Raw genomic sequence first — 24541 nt, 5'->3', positions numbered from 1 at the left:
CTGGAACTCACAGTCTAAAAAGGGGGATGATATGTAAACAATTATGTACAAACAACTTATGGGATAGAAAGGAAATAATCAACAGGGGGAAAGAACTGGAATTAAAGGGGGTTGGAAAAGGCTTCCTATAGAAGTGGGACTTCAGCTGGGAGTTGAGGGAAGCCAGAGAAGTTGCTGAGTTTAAGATGTCTCCAGGACCTTTAATTTGAGATGTCCACTAGGCAGTTGGAGATGTGAGACTAAAGTTTGCAGAAAGGTCAGAGTTGGATAAGTAGATTTGAGAGTCAGCAGCAGCTATGTGATCATTGAATCCATCCATGGGAACTAAAGAGATCACTGAGCAAAATAATAAAGAAGGGGAAGAGAAGGCTTTTGACTGACTACCTATTAAATGTCAAAAATGAATACATTCTTAGGTTTCATTAATGGTATCTGGGTCTATTGCATTCTGCTCTAGTCAAACAATATCTGAAGTATTATTTTCAAGGCTGGGCACAACATCTTAAAGATAAGCTGAAAACTGTTCAAGGGAAGGTTACCAAAATGGTGACAGGTCTCAAGTTCATGACATATGAGGATCTCTTGAAGGAATTAAATATGTTTATCCTGGAGAAGGGAAGACTAGGGATGAGAAATAGAGGAGAAGAGACAGAGGAACATAATTGCTACCTTCAGTTATCTGAAGGGTTATTACAGATAAGGGAGTAAGATTTGTTCTGGTTGGGCCCAAAGGGCAAAGCTAGGACATATGGGTGGAAGGTGTGGAAAGGCAAATATAAGCTTAATACGAAGGAACATGCAAGAGCTATCTCAAAGGGGAATGTGCTGCCTTGTGTGAGTGCCCCTTACTATTATTGGCTTTCAAGCAAAGGTTAGATGGGTATGTTGTAGAATGGAGCTCTATCCTGGTAGATGGCCTCTGAGGGCCTTTCTAACTCTTGAAAGAATGTAGCTTTGTGAATATTTCAGGAAAGGGCAAGCCTGTGAGGCCATATGAACTTTAGGGGTCTCTTTCATATGTCTGACTCTAGCCCATCTGCCTGTTCCAGGAAAATCCTTGGTACAAAGAAACATGGAGCTCACAACATATCAGTAAAGCAAGTTAGTTCTTTGGGGAGAAACAAAACAAAGGGATGGTCATGGGAGGACAGACATAGGGCAGCACACTGAGGTCCTCGATGAAAACAATGGGGCATCCTCTCTCAAACCAATAAAGTCTGGTGTGTTTTTATAGGGTTCTTATCTAGGTGGAGAAAGACCAGGCTTTGGGATAAAGTAGTAAGGAGCTTAGATCTGGGCTACTGCTGATGCATGCTTAGTGGTGGTGTAAAGGACTAGTGGGTGGGGAATTATTTGTTGATATCCAAACTCCCTTTCTAGTAAAAAAAAAAAAAAAGGGAGGGGAGGGATTTTGGGCTGCTACTTCCGATCTTATTTTGACAAGATTCCCAAAAAAGGGTTATTTAGTTTCTCCCCGGTGTCTTCATTTAACCAAGACTACTATATACTTTACATCCTTCTAAATGGAGCTAAGGGAGTACCAGAAGTATTTCTGTGGGGTCTTCCCTAATTTATGAGTGATGACACTTACCCTTCCTTCATGCTCTGGTGTGGAAAGTGGAAACTTTACTGACCCTTAGTAGTCACAAAGTCCTTTTAAATGAAAGAAATGGCTCCGCCCAGAAATCTTTCTTTTATTCCTCCCCCTTTACAGGATAGGTAGCTTAGAGATTGGTTTGTTAAAGGTCCCTTAGTGACTTGCCCCAAAATGCACCCATCATTGTGAGTTATCAATTACAAGATATCTGGCAAAAGGAGAAAAGATGCTTAGGGTAGCTGGCAGTGTTAAATATCACCCATTTCTTATGATCATTCATCAGGATGGGTACTGCCTTCTCATTTGATATAGTTCTCATCCATGTTTTTCCATAAATCCTCCATAAATAATTTTACAAAAGTTTGGAATTGGAAGAAGCATCAGGGACCATCTATTCCAATTTCCACCTTAAAAATATTCCTCTCTGCATTTACACAGGATTAGTGTTCATTCAGTCTTTTCTTGAAGAACTCCAATGACTTAGTAATTGCTCTAGTTTTCTCATCATTGGTTGTGAATCTACCCCCTTTCATTTCTGATGCTGGTAATTTGGTTTCCTTTTTTCTTTTTAAAAATTGAGTTCAACAGTGTTAACTATTTTTTAATAAAATATATTCCTTGTCTTTAAAAAAAAATCCTCCATAAATGAGTCATCCAACACACTGGCTGGATTCATCTTCTTTGCCTTCTTTTGGCTATTTTGTTGTTATTGTTGTTGTTTTGGAGATAACAAACAGTGAAAGGTAGTGTGGTTTAGCGTTTTAAAAGCTTGCCTTGGGAGTCCTGGAGGCTTGGGTTCCAGTCTTGCCTCTGATATTGTGGTAGGAGCAGCATTTAACTTAGTCAAGTTAAGCTAGTTAGTCTTTCCTTAAAAGATAATGAAACAAGAGGCAGCTAGATGGTTTGAGAGAGGTTTGAGAAGCCTCCCCTAAAGACTGGAGGTCCTGAATTCACATTTGGCTTCAAATACTTCCTAGCTGAATGACCCTGGGCAAGTCGCAATCCCCATTGCCTAGTCCTTAGCACTCTTCTGCCTTGGAACCAATACACAGTTATAGGTAAGGGTTTAAAAAAAAAAAAAAGATAATGAAACCAGGCGCAGGTAGATAGCACAGTGGACAGAGAGCTAGGCCTGGAATCAGGAGAACCTAGGTTCAAATTTGGTCTCAAACACTTTCTAACTGTTTAACCCTGGGCAAGTCACTTAACCCTATTTGCCTAGCCCTTGCCTTGTCTTAGAACAACAAAGACAAAAAGTAAAAGTTAAAAAAAAAAGATAATGAAACAACTGAAATGTGAATGGAAATGGAAAAAACAATAGCACGCCAAAAATCAAAAATAGATATAACAATATTATAAAGATCCAGAAAGACTTGAATGAAGGGAGATGAGAGGATACCCATAATCCACTCAATTCTTTGTGTGGGTGGAAGGTCCATAGGTGTTACACATTGCACACGTTTTTTTGGATTTTTTCAATGTAACAATTTGGGTTTTTTTCTGTCTCTAAAAAATTGCTGTTTGTTCTGTAAGATGGCTTTCCAGAAGAAAGAGTGGAAGAGATGCTCAAGATAGCAATAATGGCATAAAAAAGAAGATATAGATAGCTCTAATGGTATAAAAAAAAAGAAGATATTAGTAAAAATTTATATTTTTTAAAATAATGAAACCATTTTGTAAAACCAAAGCCAATCATGTAAAACAAGTAGTTGCAGGGGGAAAAAAGCAAATATATTACATATGAAAAATTCCTTAAAGTAAATCCTTAAGTAAACCTTTGGTTTCCTTCCAATCCTGAACCTCAACTACCATGCCAGTTTGAATCACGACTAATTTACAAAGGACACACACATGATCCTGAGAAAGTCATAATCTCTGTGTTCCAGGGAACTCTCTAATACTATAAGATGCAGAGCATTTGTGATATACATTGGTAGAGGGATTTTCCTCCTCCGGCATTCTCAATAAAATTACTAGCCTGGACCAAAAAAACCCCAAAATGTAGCATTGGTCTATGCATTAGCTGCCTCTTATTCTTGAAATATTATCTCATCTTCTTTCTACGTTATGCATATAGCTGATGATAAAGCAACTGATAAGCATTTAGATCTCTACTGCCTGCAAAGCACGGTGCTTGCCACTGGGAATTCAAAGACAAAAATGAAGAAATCTCTGCCCTCAAGGAGCTTATATTCTATAGGAAGAAACAGTACATATACATGTGAGTATATAGAAGATTAATGAGCAGACATAGCAGCTCAGCTAATTCAATCTACATGGAAGAGACTGTGGAGCCTGCTTCTAAAAAGGTATAATAAAATGAAATAGAATTGCCTTGCTCCCTGATTTGGAACATGTGCAGACATTCTGTAACTGGTTCTGGTCTGCTAACCAGGTGATAAAGAAGAGCCTTTTTGACTTTTTATGGAGCTGGAACTGGGGTACATTTAAAAAAACAATAACACTATTCAATGAGGGTCGATCTCTTGGCAAAGACTCTTTCCCAACTTTTTGGCATCAGAGGAGAAGAATATATCTGCGGAAGAACTCTGGATGGGAAAGAAGACTTATGTCCTCTCTCATCCAGAGACAAAGGTACATGGCCTTGTTATTGCCTCTGTTTCTTATGTGTTCATTCTCTCCTGCTTCTCATGAAGGAAATAAGAGATAACTATTACTTTATAAGCTTCAAAAATTCAGGAATAAAAGCCATCAGGAGGTGTAAGAGTGGAAACTATGCTGAGTTTTGCAGCTCATCACATCCCTGTCAAGGTTCAAAGTAATGATGTTCAAGACCTACCCCAGTAATAGCTAAGACTCAGACTCATCCAGCAGTGATACCACATTAGAACATAAACTTGATGGGACCAAGGCTAAATAGAATATGTGTGAACTCTGAACCTGTTCTCCCTACGGATGGAAGTAGTATAAAGAAGAGTATGTCATACACACACACAAACACTCCCACTCAGATTTTAGTAGGAGAGAGAAACTTCTTGATTTATCTGCAATATAAGTATTTCTTTGTAAAACTAATCAGAATTAATTGGATAAATAGACCTGGGCTCTTAACAATGGGAATGACATATAAAATAGCATTTGAGAAAAAGCTCCTCTAACTTTTCAGGGATATCCCTAGGACACAAGAAAGAAGATGTAGACAGCTTTGATCCATCACTATATAAGCATATGCAAACAATATATTCAATAAATGTAAGGTAATTTGGCAAGGAGGAACTCGAAGTTGAGGGAATGAAGAAAGACCCAAAGGAGAAGGTGATTCTTGAGATAAGCCCTAAAGAAAACTAAAGATTCTAAATAGGGAGATGAGGACAAAGTGAATGCCAAGCATGAGAAAAAGGCTGTGGAAAGGTGTGAGAACAGAAGATTAAATGTTAAGTTTGAGAAACAGCAAAGCAGCCAGTCTGATACTTTTTAAACATTTTTCCTCGATCACATCACACCTAGCAAAACATTTCTCTCTACTTTATTTTTCCTGCTGGCTACTTCTTCCTTCAGAAGGTTATTTACAATTTTAACAATCCAGAGAATGTGGTATTCTAACTTTGGAACTGGTTAGAAAAAAAAAGAGAAAGATAAATCAATGGAACAGACTAGGTATACAACATACAAAAGAAAACAAACAGTAGTAGCATAGTGTTTGATAAATCCAAAGACCCCATTTATTTGGGGAAGGACTAAACTGCCAAGAAAACTGAACAGCATTTTGGCAGAATTTAAGTTTAGACCAATATCTTACACCATATATCAAGATAAACTCCAAATGAATGAATGGCTTGGATATAAAAAGTGACATCATAAACAAATTAGAGGGACAAGGAAGACATTTCCTTTTGAATTTATAAATAGGGGAAGAGTTCATGACTGAACAAGTTATAAGATCACACAAGATAAATGAACAATTTTCATCATGTAAAATTAAAAACTCATATCTAATGTGGCAAACTTTAGGAGGGAAACAGGTCACTGGAGGGAAAAACTCTGCAAACAAGTATTTCTGATAAAGGTCTCATTTCCAAGATATGTAAGGAATTGATTCAAATTTATAAGACCAATAATCAAGGATATAAACAGGGAATTTTCAAAAGAAGAAATTTAAGCAATCAACAATCCTATGGAAAAAATGTTCTAAATTACTAATAGTTAAAGAAATTCAAATTAAAGAAACTTTGAGGTTCTATGCCATATTCATCAGACTGGCAAAGACAACAAAAGAGTTAGCTGGAAAGGCTATGGGAAACAGGTACATGAGTACTGTTCTGGAAGGCAATCTGGAACTAAGCCCAGAAAGTTACCAAATTGTGCATAGCCTTTGACCAGCTTTACTACTACTAGGCCTATGCCCCAATGAAATCAAACAAAGAAGAAAAGGATCTATGTATACAAAAATATTTATAGCAGATCTTTCTGTGGTAGCCAGAAATTGGAAACTAAGGAACTGTTCTCTTATTTGGGCATGACTAAACAAATCATGGTTATATGAATATTATTGTGCCATGAGAGATGAAATGGACAGTTTCAGAGGGAACCAGAAAGACTTTTACGAACTGATACAGGTGAATAGGAAAATATTCTATACAATGACAACAATATTAGAGAAGAAAATAACTGAAAGATTTTTTAATTCTGATCAATGAAATAATAAAAATGAGTCCAAAAGAATGAAGAGTCATGTCCACACCCACTCACCTCTTTGTCAAATATTATGTAAACATGTAAAGAATTTGGGTTTTAGGTGTACTTGTCTGTTTTTAATTTGCCCAGTGGAGGAAGGTGAGGGAGTGAAAGAGACTGATTGAATTTTTAAATACTTGTTATTTAATGAAAAAAAGGGAGAATGAGAGAGAAATGGATATAGAGGTGGAAAGAAATAAACACAAACATGAACAAATTCAATGAACTATCAGTCCATTTAAATATCATGAGCTGGGCAGTATAAGTTTTTCATCCACTTGGTTTTTCCAATGTTTGCAGTTAAATTAACAATTTTTACATATTTTTACTGAAGAGGCTTTATATTATCCCACCATTTCCTACAATAATGACAATGACCATTCCAAATCAGAAAATTTGGAAAATTTCACAATTGAAAAAGAATCCTTTTGGGGGGGACCGTGTTTAGAATACCTTCCATTACAATAGGAAACACTTTAGATGAACATTGACCTACCTGAGGGAGAAGGTATGTCTATGACAGAATCTTCTCAAAAGAATTCTTTAGCAATTCACAAAAAAAAGGTTTTAATGTATCTTAGGTAGGTTGCATATAATCAGAAAGTAATTATTATGCACCAATTAATTAGAATTAAGCAAAGTGGGAAAACTAAAGGACACTGTCCTGCTCTAAAGAAACTCTCATTCTGGATGTGAAAAGAAAAAAATATGATTGTGAAATAATGAAGGAACAATCTGGGACAGAAACATAATTTCTAAGAATGTGCTAAAGATAATAAGTATATAATGAATTCCAAAGAAAGACTAGAGAGATCAGGATTGGTAGGACTCATTAAGGAATCTTAGTCAGATCCTTTCTCTTTCTCTTCCTTCCTTTCTTCCTTTTTTTCTTTAACAAAAGGATGTAGTCATAGTGACCACAAATCCCAGATTTTCTAGGGCAGTCTCAATTCAAGAAAAGAAAGTACATAAAGTTTTGCAAAATGATCATCTTTTGTCAGGTGATGAGTCCCAATTTGTGGTTAGAAGATATCATCATCATAACAACAGTGAAAATGTAGGCAGCACATTGTATTACAAGAGTCCTTGCCAAATGATAAAGGGGAGCAGAGGAGAAAAGAAGCATTTCAGCACTTTAAAGACAGAAAAACAAATGACTCCACTTTCTTTTCCCCTTCTACAAAATCCCTTTTGTAAAATAAAATTAGAAGGTAACCATCATTTATACCTCACTAGTCAATTGGTATATTAAGCAATTCTTTTTGAAAAGTTCTATTTCTCTGGTTTGTTGTGGGATCAAATGAGAGAATGTATGTAAATAACTTTGCAAACCTTGTGAGATCCTATTTGTATTATTATAAACTAACTTGGACATTGTTTTAAAATGTTTTAAGTAACTGAAAAAGTATTGAGGAGTTTTTAACTGCTAGCCTTTCTTTCAACTGTCAGGGTTCTGTAAAAGTTTGAACTCTTCCCTGAAAAAGAAAAAATGCTACAGGGAATTTTCCAGGGAAAATTTTCCCTTTGGAATTATTTAAAACATACACTTACGTACAAACACACACAACTACATTATGGAAAATAATGCAAAAACAGCAAGGATATGGAGGGAGAAGGATAAAATAAAATGAGTCAGCATACACTGTCTCCTGGGTCACACTATATAGGTGAAGATCTATAGGAAAGATTATACAATTTGAATAGCTCATTAGCCTAGGGCAGTGATGGTGAACCTGTGGCACAGGTGCCAAAGATGGCACACAGAACACTCTCTGTGGACACATACCCCACTCCCAGAGTTCGTTGATAGAAAGGCAGATGGATGAAGGCAGAGCTGCTCCCCTCCCCCCTCCACCTTATCTGATGACATTTTTTCACATCCCCCACCCCTCTATCTAACAGCTCAATGGGGGGAGGCAGGTAGCTTATTTGGTCTGCGAGGTGGCAGTGCCTGGCATTCCATCTCTAAAAGATTTGCTATCACTGTCCTAGGGATTCCTAGACCTAGTTTTGGTATGCTCCAGGATGTCCATAATTATCTCAAAGAGTATTTTAAAATAAGAAAAATTCTCATGCCAAAATTAAATTTTTATGCTTTTTGAAGAAATATAATATTTTTAAGAAATAAAAATAGGTTGTATCAGCATGGTACATTAGGAAAAGGCTGTGTAATAAAAAACTATGGTGCCATAAGAAACAATGAACAGAATGTTCACAAAAAAAAAAAACCCTGGAAAGACTTATATGAAGTGATGCAAAGTGAAGATTCATCTTTGCCTTGGTTCTCTTATCTGTAAAATGAGCTGGAGAAGGAAATGGTGAACCACTCCAGTATCTTTGTCAAGAAAACCCCAAGTGTCAGAAATTCCTGGACCTTGTTTCATAACACTCCAGGATGTCCATGATTATCTCAGAGTATTTTAAAATAATAAAAATCCTAATGCCAAAATTAAATTATTATAATAGTTTACAACCCAAACAGGGTCAGGAAGAGTCAAGACATAATTGAAAAACAACTTAAAAGCCATGCAAATCAGCAGTTTTCCTCCATATTACAGTCTTAAAAAGTGGCCTAGAGCAATGATTCTTAAACTTTTTCACTGGCAGGGTCCTTTGGTTTAAACAAAATGTTGGCAGAATCCTTTAGTCAAATCCTTTTAAATTCTTGTTTTAAATGCCTATTAATAAATAACATACAGTTCATTTTAAAAATGGTGTGTTCCAGGTGTTCTTGTGGCACAGTTTGAGAAACACAAACTTAGACTAAGAAATGAAGTGACTTGCCCAGAACTACACAACCAGTCTGTATCAGAAGTGGTAACTGAAACTGGGGGGCTGGCCACTAACATTCCTGTTAACTTTTTTTTTTAATCCTTACTTTCTATCTTAGTAACAACTCTTAGATGGAAGAGCAAGGGCTAGGCAAATAGGGTTTAAGTGATTTGTTCAGGGTCACACAGCTAGGAAGTGTATGAGATCACATTTGAATTCAGTACCTCCTGACACCAGGTCTGGTACTTTATCCACTGCACTATCTAGATGCCCCCCATTAACTCTCTAAAGTTTATAAAGCTACATATTATCTCATATTACATATTATCTCATGAAAGCACAATTTGTGATAACAAAAAAGCCACAAATAAAAAACTGTGAAGTGTTGACATCATATAATATTATTGTATCATGAGGAATTAATTTGAATACTTCATAGAAAGAAGGAAAAATATAGGAGGCAGCTGGGTGGCTCAGTGGATTGAGAGTTAGGACTAGAGACTGAAGGTCCAATGTTCAAATCTGGCCTCAGACACTTCCCAGCTGTGTGACCCTGGGCAAGTCACTTAATCCCCATTGCCTAGCCCTTACTGCTCTTCTGCCTTAGAACCAATACATAGTATTGATTCTAAGACAGACGGTAAGGGTTTAAAAAAAATAAAAAAAATTAAAAAAAGAAGGGAAAATATATATGAAGTGACCCCTCTTAGACTACTGTCTTATTGTGGTGGAGGGCCTTATGTAGATCAATGAAACTATGAGCTATCCCATGACAGGCAGGTTGTATTGGAGAGTTCTGACAGAAGGTGATCCACTGGAGAAGGAAATGGTAAACCACTCCAGTCTCTTTGCCAAAATGGATAGGTTGCTCAGTAGGTAGAGAGCCAAGCCTAGAAAAGAGAGGTCTTGGATTCATATCTGATCTCAGCCACTTTCTAGCTCTGTGACTTTGGGCAAGTCACTTAACCCCCACTGCCTAGCCCTTACTACTCTTCTGCCTTGGAACCAATACACAGTACTGCTTACAAGATGGAAGGTAAGAGTTTAAAAAAAAAATTTAATGGTCACTATTAAAATATTAAAAGAGATGACAATGGTAGATGAGCCCCTCAGGTCAGAAGGCGGCCACCACACTACTAGACAAGAATGGAAGACAACTACAAGTAGCTCTAGCACTAATGAAATGACTGGGACAAAGCTGAAAGTTCAGTGGTGGATGCCTCTGGGGATAAAAAGGAAAGCCTAATGCTTCAGGCCATTCACTGGAAAGTCAAATACTGAAGCTGGAGCTGAAATACTTTGGCCACAAAATGAGAAGACAGGACTAATCGAAAAAGATCTTGATTTGGGGATAGACTAAAGGCAAAAGGAAAAGAGGGCAGCAGAAGGTGAGATGGGCAGTGTCATGGAAACAACAAACATGAACTTGGACAAATTCCAAGAGATAGTGGAGGACAGAAAGACCTGGTGTGCTAAGGTCCATGGGGTCACAAAGAGTTGGACAGGACTGAACTGCTGAACAACAATAACAAATAGGTCCTTTTCCCATTTTTTTTTATCTTTTTGGGGATGCATACTATATGTGTATGTATGTATGCACAGCTTTATAGTCCTTGGAGCATAGAAGAACATAGATTTTTTTTAATTCAAAGAAGCACTGTCACTTCTCAAAGCTGGCCCAATCTTAAACTATCTGCCTAAAGGGTATGCTGATGTGTGTTTAGTAAATGACTCTCTGGAGAAACAATTCACACTTTAAAAAAACTATATTATTTTAGTAAATATTTCCCAATTACATGTAAATATTTTTAGCAATCTTTTAACAAAATTTTATTCATGACACACTTTTAAATTTAATCTGCATTATTAACATTTTCTCCATCACTTTCTTAATTCTAGACAAGCAACAAAACAATAGATCAAGTCCTGATTTGTAGCCAGAATATTTCTGAGGTATAAATGCTCACATCAAAAACTTAGCCATCAGCTATTACCCACAATGAGCTTCCCATTGTCAGAGCATTCCCATGTCAGAGAATAAAAATAATAACTAGGTTTATAAAGTACTTTTAGGTATGTTATCTCATTTGGCCCTCACAATGGAGTGTATTACTTCTGATTTACTTATGGGGAAATTGTGACCAAAAGTGATTATCCAGGATAGCACACAGCTACTGAAGTGTCTGAGGCAGAATTCAAACTCCATTCTTCCTAAGCCTAGCTCCATCAATCTCTCTACTATGCCACCCTGCTGCCTCTAAGAGAAAAGTAGTCTGTGTCTACCGGGATCGATTACAGATTGACTGATGGATTACTTCTAAATTCTATTCCAGCTCTAATATTTTACATAGTTTGAAAGAACTGGGCAGGGCAGCAAGTTGGGTAGAGAGTAGATAGATAGCTAAGCCTGGAGATAAGTAGTCCTGGATTCAAATCTGGCCTCAGACACTTTCTAGATATGTGACCTTGGAAAGTCACTTAACCCCAACTGCTCAACCCTCACTGCTCTTCTGCCTTGAAACCAATACTTTGAATCAATTCTAAGATAAAAGGTAAGAAAGAATTGGGAAATACATCCACAGCTGGCAAGGGATGATAATGATTCCATCACAATTCTTCTACACTCTAAATATTTGTCCCCCATTATCCCTTAACTCTTATTTTCTTGTCAGCAAGCATTTATTAAATGCCTGCTATGTGCCAGGCACTGTACTAAGGGCTGGAGAAAAAAAGAAAAGCAAAAGGAGCTCCCAATCTCATGGGGGAAACAACGTACAAAAAATGCTATATATGGGATAAATTGTATATAATCAACAGAAAGAACTAAGGAGATTTGGAAAAGGCTTCATGTAGAAGGTAGGATTTCAGCTGGGACTTAAAGGAAGCCAGAAAGATGAGTAGTAAGAGGAGAGGAAAAAGAGCATTCCAGCCATGGAAGACAGGTAGAGAAAATGCCTAAAGCAGAGATGGAAAGTCTTGTTTAAAGGATAGACTTGAGGCCAGTGTCACCAGATTGAAGAGTGCATAGGAAAGTATAGGGTATAAGGGTGGAATAGACCCCCAAGGCATGGCATTTCTCCTCTTCCCTGGAAGGAAGGAGTCTGATGCTTGATGGAAGGAAGATTCTTCTCTTCTAGTAGTAAGGAGATCAAACAGGAGACCCAGCCTAATGGAATGATGTCCTCTTCCCTTCTCTCAAAGACATGAGACAGTTGGTGATGGAATGGCATTTCTCTGCTTCCTGAGATAGGCTGAATTTCAAGCAAGAGACCTAAAACAAATGGAAAGGCAGTTCTTTTCCCATTTTATGGGCTGGAGACTAGGCAGGAGACCCTAGAGCTTAGGCAATGGGATAGTACCTTTCCCTCTAACCACTAAGGCCAGAGACTGACTTGAGATGGAATGATGTTCCTTCTCTTCACATGGAAGGTTGGAGAATAGACCACTATATCTAAATGCCTCTTCAGAAGACTCACTTGTCCACACAAAAAGTCATTACTAAATTACTTCTAAGATAAGTTCTAAAAAAGTTCCTAAGAGTTTATTTCAAGATCTACAATAAGTTCCCTGTTTTAAGGCAATCAGTTGCCACTTATTGGGAGCCCATTTGTGCACTGCATTGTAAGGTAGGGATTGAAAATAAGTAGTTCATAATTTAGGAGAAACAGAATAATACTCATGGAAAAAGGCACAAAATATCTATCAAGAAAATGGAAACTAATAACATTTTTTTGTTTTGTTTTAAATAAACCCTTACCTTCCATCTTGGAGTCAATACTGTGTATTGGTTCCAAGGCAGAAGAGTGGTAAGGGTAGGCAATGGGGGTCAAGTGACTTGCTCAGGGTCACACAACTGGGAAGTGTCTGAGATAGATTTGAACCTAGGACCTCCCGTCTCTAGTCCTGACTCTCAATCCACTGAGCTACCCAGCTGCCCCCTGAAACTAACATTGTAACTGAAATAGCTCACATTTCTACGATGTCTAAAAAGTGTTTATTTACCTTTCTACAATTTCTTGAGTTAGGTAGTACAAGTATTTATCCCCATCTTACAGATGAGGAAAATGAGACTTGGAGAGATTTACCAAAGTCACATTCTTAGTTAATGCCCCAGCTGGACTCAAATCTGATTTTGTGATTCCAATTCCAGAACATTCTACATTCACTACACTGTACTTCTTAAGAGTTCAAAACTGATCAATAGGGGGGCAGCTGGATAGCTCAGTGGATTGAGAGCCAGGCCTAGAGACGAGAGGTCCTAAGTTCAAATCTGACCTCAGACACTTCCCAGCTGTGTGATCCTGGGCAAGTCACTTGACCCCCATTGCCCACCCTTACCACTCTTCCACCAAGGAGCCAATACACAGAAGTTAAGGGTTTAAAAAAAAAACTGATCGATAGGAACAAAAATGACCATTAGAAGATTTCTTGAAAGTGACATAACTTGACCTAACTGAAGGGGAGAATAGAATAGATGGTAGAGTAAAGGGATAAAGGAAAGCTATTGTTTGCCTAAATTCCAGACTGTAGAAATGATGATGTACATGGCAGAAATAATAGCCAGAGAGCCCAAATCACAAGTTCATTTAAAAACAGTATGAGTATGCATTGAGTTGTCAATGTGGAGACAGAATCTTTCTCAAAGTGATATTTTATAGTAATAGTGAACCTTTGATCCCAATTGTTTCAAAGCACCAAGTAAACATTAATTAAATGTTGCAATATAAAAGCAGAGAAATATGGTCCTCCACTTAGGAGACAGGGAAACTGAGGTACAAGGCTAAAGGAATTGTCTAAAGGTTACAGAATGAGTCAGCAGCCTAACCAGGAAACAGTGGCCAAGAGTCTTCCTGGTTTCCTCTATAAATACTAGAATACATTTCCTTTCTTTCAGAAGGTCCTGTCACAGTATTTCTCTGAGACGGGTAGCAGCTGTGAAGGAGAAAAGATAGAACTGGTTAGGTCAGCTAAATTGGATTAAGAAGAGATCATTCCAATGTATTGCCTTTATCATCAAATCACAGTCTCTTTTTTTTCATCAAATTTTATTTTATTTTCACATAATCTATTAACCTTAGTTTCCTCATCTACAAAATAAAAAGCTAATCAGTGAATCAGATGAGATACCAGACACACAGAGGCAAACAAATCTTTAACTAGTCAAAGACTCCAACTACTAGGATTAGGACTCACATTGCAACAAAAACTACTGAAGAAATTGGAAAGAAGTCCAGCAGAAATTAGGTACAGATCATTAGTTCAAACCTTACACAAAGATAAACTGATCTAGATATACATGATCTAGATATAAAGGGTCAAGAGAAACAAAGAAAAAATACCTTTCACAATTATGGATAAGTGGAATTCATGACCAAATAAGGTATAGAAAGGATCTCAAAAGACAAAATGGATAATTTTTTCATAGATAAAACTGAAACATTTTCATAATAATGAAATCAATGCAGTCAGGATTAGAAAGGAAACGGTTAATTGGGGGAAATGTCATTGGGACAATAAAATCTGAGAATATTGATTCAAGAATATTGGGAAAAGATCCATTCTTTAATTGATAAATGGCTAAAGGATACAAAGAGGCATTTCTCAAAGGAAGGAAACCATATGAAAAAATGTTCCAAATCAGTAGTAATTAAAATTAATACAACTCGACAGTTCTTCTTCACACCATCAGATTAGCAAAAATGTCCAGAAAAAAAGAAAACATCAATTAGTTGAGGGATTTTAGTTATTTGATGCAGAGATTCCATTGAGGAGATGAGAAAGTTATTGAAAAAAAGTTCTCTGTATACCAAAACATTTATAGCAGCACTTTTTAAGGTGGTAAAGAATGGAAACAAAGTAGATACCCATTGGAGAGAGGATTGCTTCACAAACTGTAGTACATTAATGTAAGAGAATGTTACTGTGCTGTAATAAAAACAATTAATATGATGACTACAGAAGCAGGATAAAACATGAATTAATGGAAAGTGAATTAAGCAGAACCAGGAAAACAGTATTTACAATGACTACTACAATGTAAATAGAAAGAATGACTACAAAACAATCAATACTGAATGTTGTCAAATTACAAAGAACATGCTTGATCCCAAAGAAGAGGTTTAAGAAGACACACCCCATTCTTTGGAGAGGCAGAGATCCATAAATGTAAAAAAGAAAAAAAAACACATAAAAATGTTAGACTATTTTGACACAGCAATTTGTTTTTGGTTATTTTTTTTCTCTTCCTCTTTCAAAAATTCTTGATTATAAGGTTGATGACTTTCTGGGAGAGGGTAGAGGAGGATATAAGGGAAATTAAATTGGTCATATATATCTTTTTAAATTTTTTTATTAAAAACGCTTATTTTCTATCTTAGAATCAATATTGTGTTTTGGTTCCAAGACAGAAAATCGGTAAGGACTAGGCAATGAGAATTAAGTGTCTTGCCCAGGCTCACACAGCTCGTATCCGAGGTCACATTTGAACCTAGAACATCACATCTCTAGGCCTGACTCTCAATCCACTGAACTACTTACATGCCCCTGGTGATATTTTTTTAAAGACCAGTTAAAATATTTCTAAAAATCATAGAGATGAATGTTGTTCAGTAAAAATTAGAAATAGAATCTATTTCTTAAATTTTGCTATTTTTCATATGTAAACCCTATCAATGAACCAAAAATGAGTACTGACTCAGTGATAAAATGCCAAATAAATATCTCTAGTCCTTCATAGATGTTAATTTTACTGATTAGGGGCATTCAAATACTCTCACCCTTCTATGTAGATAGTTTTCAGGAGTCAAAGTAACTAAAAAATATTTATTACTTGGTGATTACCTATGTAGTTGTGGCCTCAGATAAAAGACATACAGCCATTGCTGGGCCAGCATGTGAACTTTTTTAATAGGACTTATCAGCTTTATCAGCTTATGATCCACTGACTTGTTTCCTGGTATAAGATATAGGGAATTTGGAGAAGCTTTTTTACAGTTATACAGTATTTCTCCTGGTTCCCAACTACAAGAATGATTTCTCTCTAACCCTAACTAGACTGTGAAATTATCAACATCTGATTGAGCCAGGTAGCCAACTCCCTTATCTGTAACTGCCCAGGTACCTACTAACTATCCAGGTAACTGCCTAGCTTAAGTTCACCAAATCTCTATTGATATGGTAACAACTGAGAAGGATATCTTGTGGAGTTGTTAATGGAACTTCCCTACTGCTATGATCATGAGTCTTTCCTTACTTAATCTTTGATTTCCATCACCTTTAATAAAAGTTCTTATCAATGCTATCCACATCCAGAGAAAGAACTGTGGGAGTAGAAGTGCAGAAGAAAAACATATGATTGGTCACATGGTTCAGTGGGTATATAACTGGGGATTTTGACTTTAAATGATCACTCTATTGCAAATATGAATAATATGGAAATAGATTTTGAACAATGATACACGTATAATCCAGTGGAATTGCTCGTCAGTTTAGGGAGGGGGAAAGGTAGAGGGAAGGGAAAGAACATGAATCATGTATTCATGAAAAAACATTCTAAATTGATTAATTTTTTTAAATAATAAAAGCAAAAATAAAAAATAAAAGTTCTTATTGCTGCCTCCTCACTTTCCTGGTGCTATAATTTTAACTCAGGCTCTCTCTGTGGAACTTCCCTACTGCTATGATCATGAGTCCTTCCTTATTTAATCTTTGATTTCCATCCTTTAATAAAAGTTTTCTTTTATTAATAAAAGTAACTTTCATACCAGGATGAGGCTAGAAAAGTAGAACTTTTATAAGAAGTAAATAAATCTAACTACTTAGGAAAATTCATGAATGAGTTTAGTTCTGGGAGTATAGCTACATGGGAACCTGCCACCAAAGTATTCTCTAGCTAAGCAACTATGGCCTCTTCTTCTCCATGCTATTTCTAAGCTCATATGCATGAATGAAATTCACTTGGGAGTATCTCAAGTATATTTAGTCTTGAGTTATTTGGAGGGGGTTAGAGTGAGTATATAACATAAGCCACCCCCCCCCCATGACTGCTTCTCTTAGCTCTAGTTCTCAATTCATCCCAACTTCTCAAACTACCTCATGTCTAAAAAGGGAATGCTGGGGCAGCTGGGTGGCATGGTAGATAAAGAGCCAGGAAGACCTGAGTTCAAATCTGACCTCAGACACTTATGGCCCAAGACAAATCACTTAACCTCTTTTACCTAGCCCTTGCTCTTCTGCCTTAGAGTTGTTATTAAGACATAAAGTAAGGGTTAAAGAAAAAAAGAGGGGGGGGGAAGAATGTCTCTTTCTCTTATCCTTCTATCATTAAATTAAGTAAAACACATCAACTAGTTTGGGGTTTTGTTGATCAACAACTTTATAACATTCCAAAGGCTTAGAGGTAAAAGTGAACATTTAGAAAAGTCTAAAGATTCATATACTCCAATGCCTTTCCTGTGACCTAGCAAGCACAGAAAGAAGTAAGGAGTATATAACCCAATGAGAACATTTCGCTCTCTCTTTGGCATAGGGAAAAGGAAAGGAGGAGAGTGTTACTGTCCCATGACCTGGCTTACACTTGATGAGCAATGAAGATTTCACCCAGTCCATAATTCATGATTGTATTGGTCCCAGAGCAGGAATCATTGCTCCACTCATATAAATAAGCATGACTGTCAGCACCTCCAGTGGCTACTTTTCGCCAGCCATTCCCAATGACTCTCTTCTGGCATCTTCCTCCTTCTTACCATGTGCCTCCTCAACCTCAAGGTCAGAGTCAGGGAAGAACATGACACTTGGGAGGAATTCTGGGTAAACCTGCCCCAGGCAGCAGCAGAGATGCATGAGTTCTTCAAGTCTCCCAAGTCCATGCTCTGATATGCATGACCAAAATGAGGATTGCACACATATTTAAGAAATATTGCTAAGGGTAACATCAGGCAACTGTCTGTTACATTGAATCTTTCAAAAAATAGTTTAATCTTAAGAGCAAAAGTTATGTTTTAAGTTTCTGATTTATCTCCTCCCTTTCCTTTTGACATACTTATAAACCTTACATGTACCTATTCTCTAGGAATTTCAGGAAGCTGGTTTTCAACTACTCTTTTGGAAGCAAGAGATGTAGAAAGAGTACATCTTTGTGGCATAACTAATCTCCCCTTCAATGAGAACTTTTTTTTGTTAATTTTGTTATTTCTTTTGGTTAATTTTATTCATTTTTTTTTTCTTGAGTTGACCTTATCCCTAGAAAGAGCAAGATATTAGTTTTGTCCTCTGAGGACTGATGACTCATCAAAGTCACAAAACATTAGAGAGAGAAAATACTTTAGAAATCTCCTAGGGGCAACTAGGTGGCTCAATGGATAGAGAACCAGGCCTTAAAACCATAGGTTCTAGGTTCAAATCCGAACTCAGATACTTTCTAGCTATGTGTTCTTGGGCAAGTTACTTAACCCCAATTACCTAGCCCTTACCACTCTTCTACCTTGGAACTAATAGCATCCATTCTAAGATAGAAGATAAGGGTTTAAAAAAAAAAAAAAGGAATCACCTAGATTTATCAGTCCTCTTACTTGACAGATACAAAAGTCAAGCTTACTGTAAAAAAGGACTATTCCTAGCTACTTCCAAATAATAATAAAAACTCTGAGGACTACCAGGAATACATAAGCCCAGACACATTAGAGGCTGTCTCCTGCCTTGCTTAGAACAAGAGGATTATTTTCTCATCTGGAATAAGCATATAAGGATGGTGTGCTTCAGTTTATTTCACCCAGGCACAAAGAGAACTATCTTCCTCCTACTGAGTACTGGGAAACACACTGCTAACAAATCAGGCCTCAGTCTAGTCCATCACAGAATCTCAATATATTAAGTATTATGGAGGGCCTCTTTGTGGCTAGGAGAATTTGGTGTGTTGCTGTTTTTGTTATAAAGATTTATAGAGCCTGTTTATAATACTGTATTCTTAATTGTACGGCTAATATATTTAAAACACATGTGGTTACTGCAGCTCTGGTTCTATTTTGAATGGCTTAGTGAGGTTTCCCTGCCTTTTCACAGAAGCACTTACATCTGGAAACTATCAAAATATCCAAAAGACAACACAACGGGTATGGCTAATTAAAAGGCATAGACACCAATAAGGCCATAAGCAAGATCCCTGTATTTCACTGTGGTGGGCTAAATAAGTTACACTGGGGTTAGTGACACCCTGTGTTCCTGGGCTTCTATGAAGACAAGCTAAAGAACTGATTGAATGAATTAAAAACCATTTATTAAGTACTTACTAGGTACTAAGCACAGGAATTGTCGAATGGGTGGGATCTCATAATGCACACAAAAGTTATTTTCCGAGTGAACAAATCTCAAATGCTCAGATATCTAAAGGAAAGTACTTTGTTTGAGGCTGACTTAATTTTTAAAAATTAAAGGATCCTGGGACAGCTAGGTGATTCAGTCAATAGATAGCTAGATATGGAGAATGGAAGGTATTCATTTCAAATCTGGTCTCAGACACTTTCTAGATGTATGACCCTGGGCAAGTCACTTAACCCCAATTGTCTACCTCTTACCTTTCCTATGCCTTGAAACCAATAGTCAGTATAGATTCTAAGACAAAAGGTAAGGATTTTTTTTTTTTAATTAAAGGATGCATGTGAAACCCAGTGGAATTGCACATTGGCTATGGGAGGGGGGGGGAAGAAGGGAGGGAAACAACATGAATCTTGTAACCATGGAAAAATTTTCTTAATTAATCAATTAAATAAATTTTTTTAAAACTCAAAAAAAAAATTAAAGGATGCTTTTGAGCTTTCTATTCCTTCTCACATCATGATTATGTCTTAAAGGCTTTTTCATCTTTATCACAAAAAAAAAAAAATTCAACTTCCTCATCATAGAACCCAGTCTTATTGTTTCCTCTTAGCCCATCTAGCACACACAAAATCACTATCACTGGTAAATAAGTAGTATAAGACATTAAGTGGTGACAGGGGTCATTTTATGCACTGATGAGGCTCATCTTATCCTTCAACTATCAGAACTGGAAGTTCCAGGCACAAATTCTTTGCCACCTACCTACTCACACTTACCTAATTTATCTCTCATTGCCTGAAGTCAAGTAGAGGTTTCACAATCTTTGGTCAGCACAGTACCCTTCAGTACAATCTGAAACACCTGGGAGCTCAAAATCTGGTGGGACCTTTTAAGACAAACTCAAAATCTGGGTGGCGCTGAGCAGAAACCAGTGTTGTCCAGAATTCCTTTCAGAGAGCTTTTGTCATAGATTGAGTTCCTTTACTTTCATAGTTCTTCCTGCTCTGTAGGTATACTCTGCCCATTCCATCCCCAGGAGGATGGAGTATGCAGGCAGGACTAGCACCTCTTTTCAGGACTGTTCATCCACCTTTGGTGTCTGCCTGTCACCCCACTCTCACCCATGACTCCAAAAAGCTGTAGCATGTACAGAAGCCACACTCATCTAAAAAACATGTAAAGCCCTCTTGGTAGACAGGCTAAGCCAGGTTTAGAGTTACTGACAGGCTTCAAACTCTTTGCAGAATTAGGGGGGTGTCTGCTTCAAGCATGTGAACACTTCCCCTGCTGGAATGAGCACATGAGAACAATTTGTTCCAACAGGCCATGAAGATGGTTGAAACTGGCACGATGGAGCACTTAGAGGTTGGTCGGACAGATGCCAAAGTCATCCACATCCCAGGCCATTGCTAGTTGTCCTTTCATCTTGCCACTGGACTTGGATGACTGTGGATGAAAGAGTGAGGCTGATGACTTGGTGCAGTTCTGCCTCATCTAAATCCAATTCACAAGAGAGTCAAGACACCCCGTGATATCACTGGCTCTCTTTGAAAAATGAAGGACAAAAAACAAGGTATACTCCCTTTCCCAAGTATGTTTGTAATTCAAAAGACATTTAAATAGAATTTTTATTTTTGGATCACTACAGGTAACAGCATTGCATCATTGCTGAACTTGGTTTTGGTATGACAGAATGACTGAATTAAAAAGGTTTTGTTTTTGTTTTTTAAGCCCTTACCTTATGTCTTAGAATCAATTCTACAAGGTAGAAGGGCAGCAAGGGTGAGACAACTGAGGTTAAGGTTAAATGACTCACCCAAAAGACACAAACTAGGAAGTGTCTGAGGCCAAATTTGAACCCAAAACCTCTCTTCTCTAAGCCTGGCTCTTTATCCACTGAGCCACCTGGCTGCCTTCAAAAAGTATTTATTAAGTGCTTTCTCTGTGACAAGTACAATGTTAATATAAAGGATGATACCTTGATCTTCATGAGCAAAGGTTTTGTTTTATGCTTTTTTTTTTTTTTTAAAGTTTTGTTTCTTTTGCGGGGAAGCTGTTCATTAACGTTTAGGGGGTAGACAACCAAGGATACTTGTTTCCATAAAATGTTCTACATCCTGAAGTGCCAATTCTCCTTGCTAATAAGAAGCACATAAATATATTATAATCTAAACTATCTATAGTAATTTGAAAAAAATTCTTCAAATCACTAATAGAGAAATGAAAACTAAAGCATTCTGAAATTCCATCACATTCATCAGATTGGCAAATTGACAAAAAAACAAAATGGCAAATACTGGAAGGCTTGTAAGAAAAGAGACACATTGATGCATTGTTGGGGGTGCTATAAATTGGTTCAGCTATCCCAGAAGATAATTTAGAACTATGTCTCAAAAGTTACTAAAGTGTACATGCCCTTTAACTCAGAAATACCTCTACTAGGCCTATAGCCCAAAGAAATCAAAGAAAGAGGGGGAAAGTCCTGTATGTGCAAAAAGTATCTTCAGCAATTCTTTTTGTAGTGGCAAAGAAATGGAAACTAAGCAGATGCCCCAAAATTGAAGAATGGCTGAGCAAATTATGGTATATGAATATAAATACTATTGTTATAAGAAATGAAAAAAGGGATGGTTTCATGGAAATCTGGGAAGACTTATTTGAATTAATATGAGTGGAATGAGCTGAACCAGGAGGACAATTTTTACTATAACATAATATTATAAAAACCAAAAATTTCTGAAAGATTCAAGAACTTCAATCATCACAATGATCAAATAGTATTCCAGAGGACTAAGGATGGAGAATGCTGCTGACCTCATAACAGAGAAGTGAGTAACTAATATGAGACACACATTTGTGACCAGTATGGAAGTTTCTTCTGCTTGATCTAAGCAAATAATTATATAATTATATCAAGCAAATAATGTTACAAATATTTTGTAATTCATTTTCCCCCCCAAAAGAAGAGGGGGAAGGTAAAAGGGAACAAAAATAAAGCTTGATAACTGAAAACAACTACAATTTTAATTTAAAAAAAATTAAAATTATATAAAAATGATAGAAGCAGATGAGAGACTATATATGTAAGAATATGGAAAATGGGACATATCTACTGTAGTTAATGAGTTCTCAAACTAAAATTTGTGTCACCAGCGCCTAGAAGGGTATCTCACATAAAAATAAAATAAGTGATTAATAAATGCTCACTGATTGAAAAGAATAGTTAAATATACTACTAAAGACTCACATTTTAAAAAACAAAAATTAATACAAATTAAAACTAACACAAAATATTTCCTGTAACTGCCTCTGCCCATCCCGCCCATGACCAGTCTCCCAATTCGGCTGTGTGATGATAGCTTAAACTTTGACAAGGGCACCTTTATCTACACTCTAAGCACTGATGTCATTGTGCTTAGCTAAAAACAGGGGTGCCTTGCCTAGAGTTCCTTAGCAGATGCTTAATAAATGCTTGTTGATGCCTACCTTAAAGGTCATTCCTAGAGTCTATAGACACAATAAGTTTGAAAAGACTAAGTCTCAGAAAACTAAAATGAACAAATACTTTTTTGCCGTCATTTGCCTAACAATAGAAATGAAGACAAAAGATTTAACTAGTCTGGTTTCCAAGCCTACCACTCTTCTTGAAATGTGGTAGAAGTCACTCTTTTAGAAAGTGAATATTAGGGACAGCAAAATAGTTCAGTAGATGGAGAGCCAGGCCTACAGAAGGGAGATCCTGGTAAGTCTGACCTCAGATACCTGTGTGACCCTGGGCAAGACACTTAACCCACATTGCCTGCCCTTATCAATCTTCTGCCTTAGAGCCAACATACAGTTTTGATTCTAAAATGGAAGGTAAGGGTTTTCTAAAAAACAATTTTTTAGGTGATGATTATTGGAGGAAGAGAATTTGGAACTGAAAATAAAAACAAAAAAAGTTTATGAGGAGAAAAAGTGAATGTTACTTTTTATAGTTAATGCAAACCTATCTTCTCTTTCTACTTTGCCCTTCCATTGAAAAGAAAAAAAGAAAAGTAAAACCAACCCTTGTAATAAATGTACATATGCAAAACAAACTCCCACACTGCTTAAGCCCTTTACATCTCTGTGGAACTGTGGATAGTATGCTCCATCACTGGTCCTTGTAGTAGCAGTCAGTCACTGCATAATCTGTTACTTGGGGCAGCTGGGTTGCTCAGTGGATAGAGAGCCAGACCAGGAGATGGGAATTCCTGGGTTCAAATCTGGCCTCAGATACTTCCTAATGTGTTACTCTGGGCAAGTTACTTAACCCCCATTACTTAGCTCTTACTAACTTACTCTTCTTCTGCCTTGGAACCAATACACAGTATTGATTCTAAGACAGAAAGTAAAGATTTTTTTAATGTGGTGATTATATCATTATTGCTGGTTCACTTCGCTCTGTATCAAGCTCACACAAGAATTTCCAAGTTTCTCTGAAATCATCTCTTCCAGTTTCATTCAGAGATTGTATTTGTTTAGTCACTCCACAAATGATGGGTACCTGCTTGTTTCCAGTTCTTTGCCACAGCAAAAAGCTGCTACAAATAATTTTGTATATAGGAGTCCCTTTTCTTTTTCCTTGGTTTCTTTGAGGTATGGACCTCATAATGGTATCTTTGGGTCCAAGGTGCAGTTTAGAAAGTCACTCCTTTCTAAGAGTCCATAGTTTTAAGGAGATAGGACTGGAAGCCAGGTAATCTGTGACCACACACATCCTCCTATGGGACTCCTCTCTACCCTAACAACAATAGAAACCAACCCCACATATAAGTTTGGGTAAACTTTAATGATCTTCCAAGGCAGATAAGATGCCCTTCTTCTGTCCCCACTCCCATTTCACAAATCCTTACCATCGGCAGATAGGAGGAAACAGCATTTGCTTGAGAGCTCGGGGCAGGCAGGGATTGTATCATGGCAGCTGGGGAATGAGTAAAGCAGCAGTGCCATAGGCATGGGCTCCAAGTCTGTGCTCTGGTGTCAGGTAGCAAACATCCAGGCACAGTCCCAAGAGCAGGGCTTGTCATGCACTCATCTATAGGTGAACTTACTTCACAGGACACAGTGAAAGGTGGAAAGGTGAGAGAGGGGAGAGCAGGCTACAGGGAAGGGCACAAGCCCCTCCTAATCCTTCGCTGT

Source organism: Gracilinanus agilis, chromosome 1 (genome assembly GCF_016433145.1).
Source record: "Gracilinanus agilis isolate LMUSP501 chromosome 1, AgileGrace, whole genome shotgun sequence".
Taxonomy (NCBI): domain Eukaryota; kingdom Metazoa; phylum Chordata; class Mammalia; order Didelphimorphia; family Didelphidae; genus Gracilinanus; species Gracilinanus agilis.
This window is presented reverse-complemented; position numbering follows the sequence as displayed.